Source organism: Microcaecilia unicolor, unplaced genomic scaffold, assembly GCF_901765095.1.
Source record: "Microcaecilia unicolor unplaced genomic scaffold, aMicUni1.1, whole genome shotgun sequence".
Taxonomy (NCBI): Eukaryota; Metazoa; Chordata; class Amphibia; order Gymnophiona; family Siphonopidae; genus Microcaecilia; species Microcaecilia unicolor.
Window position 1 is genome coordinate 163,568 of NW_021963138.1, and position 4,555 is coordinate 168,122.

The window sequence follows — 4,555 nt, forward strand, 5'->3', positions numbered from 1 at the left end:
GTTTTCTATCCCAGCTTTCCCAGGTAAAACAGCATTGTGTGCAACTACTGGCAGCTTCTCGGTCTGTTACTGTTTCACAGTAAGCTAACTGGATCTGGGATCATGTAGGTACCCAGCATGCTACACCTGTAAGAGAGGATACATGGCAAGTATAAGCTCAGACAGTTTCTCCAAAGGAACCAGAATAATAAAGACAGGTCCACGAGGAGCTAAAACCATGGCGAGCGTATCAAAACATCATTCAACAAAAGCATAACAAAGCTATAAATCATAAAACAGCCTGGCCCCTACTGTAGCAGAACCCCACTACATAACAGTAGCAGCAGGATGAGCAATACCTTTCAACCCTGACATTTCTAACTTATCTTTCTTATTTTATTGTTAGCATAACATGCAATGCCTCACTTGCTGTTGCTAAAGACACAGTTGAGTGTGTCTTGCAATAATAGTCTTGATTACACTGTACAAGAAAATCTATCATAGATTATCCTTAAGCTTCGTATAACGAGCGAGCATGCTCACACTTATTCTTTCACTAACGATGCCACAACTCCGACAGACCTTCCAGCAAAATCCTCCTAGATTCTGCCAAAATACAACATTTTAGCAGGGCTCTAGAAGACATGATATTATCCAAACCCCAAGCCAATGTGTGGCATAGAAACATGGGATTCATCTCTAAAGTGGTAAGCGTGGGGAAGGAAACAGGCACACGTGCCAGCTATTATGCTGACGAATCCTCCTTGTTCAAAACCATTACTGTGTATATTTCCTAAACATCAGCTAAACATAAATAATCATTTCAGGCTACAAACACTACCTATGTAAATATACGGTTTCAGCTACGTATATATATGTGCCACCGTCTTTTTGTTCTGATCACTAGACTGTAATTTGTATTTACTCTATAATTAACAGACCTGCACAGCACTATTATACAAGCAAAGCAGACTGCAACATGTTGTTGAGAATAAGCAGCAAGTGCTGACTAAGATGGCTGCTTTGCGAGGTAATGTGTGGCCTAGCAGTGAAAGTACCGCACTTAAGATTCGGGACAGCTCTTAGTTCAAGATTCACCTTTGTGGCCATGCAGTAAGATTGCTCTTATCATGTGATCATGTGGAGGGGGCGCTCACACTGGGGCTGGAACTACCGCTAGCACCTGCACTGGGTGTGAGGTAGCTCCAGCTTAACATACGGTAAGCCCTCGTTGGGCTTACTGCCACAGGGCCCCTAAGTGATATAGCATGCATATATGCTAGTGTGCTATTTTATTTAGTGCACACTAAAAACAAATGACAGAAATGATAATGAACATACTTACAACGTAGGGCTTTTTTTTTCTTCTCTGTTTCCCAATAGCAGAGCAAAATACTATCCTCCTATACAAAAATGAAGGAGAAATTTACTCTTACCTGGTAATTTCCTTTCCTTGAATCCCGCTAGATCACTCCATACTAGGGTTAAGTTCCTTTACCAGCAGGAGCTAATGGTGAGGCAGCAAAACCCTCCAGCCTCAATGAGTAGAAGAATCATAATCTGACTCCTGGAAGCCTACACAAGCTACCCTCAACCACTGGATACAAAAAATAGTATGTGTCTAGGGGAGTCAGTCCTGTTACCACAAATATCTTGCTGAATCAGTCCAATCTACAGCATTTGTTTTGTTCATTGAAGCTATTGCTACACTACGGTGCTCTTCTTCTGTTCTGACAGTGGAAGTTTATACCTTATATGAAAGTTTTTTGTAACAAACTATTGACTTTACACAATCAGCTATACATCATTAGACTCCTGAAGAAGGCGTGGGCTAGCGCTGAAACACAGCTGTGTTGAGTCGTGTCACTTCGCTTGCAATAAAGAATTGTTCTTTATAGACGTCTCCTCTGGTTTTTAGAAGGGCTTAGAGATAAAAGCATATAAATGCTCTGGCACAATGGGTTCACCTAAATCTCTAGACCAGGGGCGTATCTGCTAGGGGCCACAGGGCCTGGCCCCCACAGATTTGCCCCTGGACCCCCTTACCAATGACACTCTCAACCCCCCTCCTCCTGCCGTCACTCCGCTGTTGCACCTCACCTCCCTTTGCTGGCGGGGGACCCCAACCCCCGCCAGCCGAAGTCTCCATCTTCCTTCCTTTGTTGAGATTGGTGGTTTCTGACGTCCTGCACGCACGCACGTACAACGTGCAGCGTGCAGGACGTCAGAAACCACCAAACCCAAACGAAGGAAGGACGGAGACTTCAGCTGGCGGGGGTTGGGGTCCCCCACCAGCAAGGGAAGTGAGGCATGACGGCAGAGTGACGGAAGGAAGGACGGAGACTTCGGCTGGCGGGCCAGCCCCCGCCAGCAAAGGGAGGTGAGGCACGACGGCGGGAGGAGGGGGGGGGTTTAAAGTAGTTGGAGCTGTCTTCCGCGAGAGAGGGGGGTTTAAAGTAGTCGGGGGGGGGGGGAGTGGTGGCATCGTCGTCTTCGTCTTCAGTGGGGGGGGGTCAGTGCCGCCGGGGGGGGGGGCTAAAATGTGCCCCCTCTCCTCGGCTCTGGCCCCCCCTACCGTTGAAGTTCAGATACGCCCCTGCAGTCTAGACCAAGTTTCCACCCAGACTCCCACTCAATTTAGGCAATTCTATGATCAAAATTGTTTACCAGAAGGACATTTTTTGCATTTTCTCACCTCCTAACAACACATTCTTTTCCATTGTTTCAATAGCCTTTTCCATAAAGGATATACAGTGAGCTACTTGAACATAAAAGTGGTCAGCATCACCTAAACTATAACTTGTTTGCAACGAAGCAAAGGATTCTATTTTCCCAGCATCATCCATCAAGTGTTAATCATAGTGATCCCTTTTTGTTTCCATATTGGAAGACTCCAGAAAAACCCCCCACTGGAATCTGCATTTCTCACCAAAGGCAACCACCCAGAACAGTGCCAATCCACTTCCACGTCGTCTCGCAGGATTCACTGAAACATTCAATTTAGCGGTGGAGAAAGGCAATGGGCTGGAGAATGAAGTAGGTAATTAAGCTGTAATGGATAAAACAAGCCCCGATCCATTCCTAGTACCTTTTAGCCAATCGAAATATGTCTCAAGTGGCATACCTTAGCACAATAACCTAGGTCAGGGACAGCTAATTCCCCTCCCCCTTTTCCATGTATGTCTCATTTTCCATTGTACACGAGACTTCTTATTATGCATAGAAACGTCCTCAAATGTCTGTCAAATATAATATTTTAACTGATGGGTGATCTTTTTCTTCCTTATGTAGGGAGTTTTTTGTTACTTGTGGATGTTTTTTCGGAAAGGAGGAGGAGCCCATAATACAGGCCAATTCAGTGGAGTCCTAATTAATGGTTCCCTGGGCTATTGAGGCTAGTTTATAAAGTATATGATATATATCAGTAATGTGCAATTTCTCACAGAGTGTATAGCAAGAGTGCATTCATGAGTTTTTTGAGATATAGGGAAGCCATTTGCAGAATATAGAGCCATTTTAGAAGGAGCACCATCTTACAGAGTGCTATCCTTCCCAGAAGGGCCAGCAGGAAAACCCTTCAGTTATTTAACAATTGCTTAGATATATCTAGTAAGGTTTGCTATTGGCCTCATACAGTTTACTTGGGTGAGAGGACAGCTGAATGCCTATATAGTGGATAGACCCCCATGGGCCACCTAAAAGAACACTCAACTGCCTCTGGGTTGTACTGTTTAGAGAGAGACCTAAAACCCGAATATATACTAAACTCATTGATAACTCTCAGCTCTCTCGGTACAGACAGGTGGGGTTGAGATAGGAAGAGCAACATATCATCTGCAAAAGCAAAGTATTTCACATGATCTAACCTCACCTGAATTCCCGATGCATTTAAATTGTTTCTCAATTCTTTAATAAAGGTTCCAAAGACAGCAAAAATAGCAGCAGGAGAGGGGGCAACCCTGACGCATTCCCTTCCAGATAGAGGAGTGTGGTAGCCGTGTTAGTCCACTCTTAAGGAAAGCAGATAGGAAAGCAATTAGGGGAGAGAGACAAAAAAAAACTGAGCTGTTGCTGGACCAGGGTTGGGGGGGGGGGGGGAAGGAGGGCAGGAGACATGCGGGCCACTGTGTACCCCTGCTAATTCATGTACCCCTTAGGGTACAAGTACCATCTGTTGGGAACCTTTGTACTGCTACACCTTGGTTGGAACATAAGTCTTGTTTTCACCAGGCCTCATCAGTCTGAGCTTAAGCTTTATGCTTTAACCTGACCAGACATTAACTTCCTCTACCCAAAGGATACATTTAAGACAACATGTCTGAAAGAGAGACAATATAGCTCTACTTTAAAAGGAACTACTTCTTAAACTTTCTAAACCCATGGCTGAAAGATCAGTTTACACAGAAAGGCAGACTAAACAAGCCATTAAAATAATTCAGCAAGTAGCCAGAAGCTATACTAGAAAGAAGGTTACTTAATGGTCTGCAGCTAAAAAGCTCTTTGCAAGTATAAATGGTTTAAAAAAAAAGGCACTATTAGACTTTAAGAAAGTTTAAAACTGAAAAGGCTCCATTAC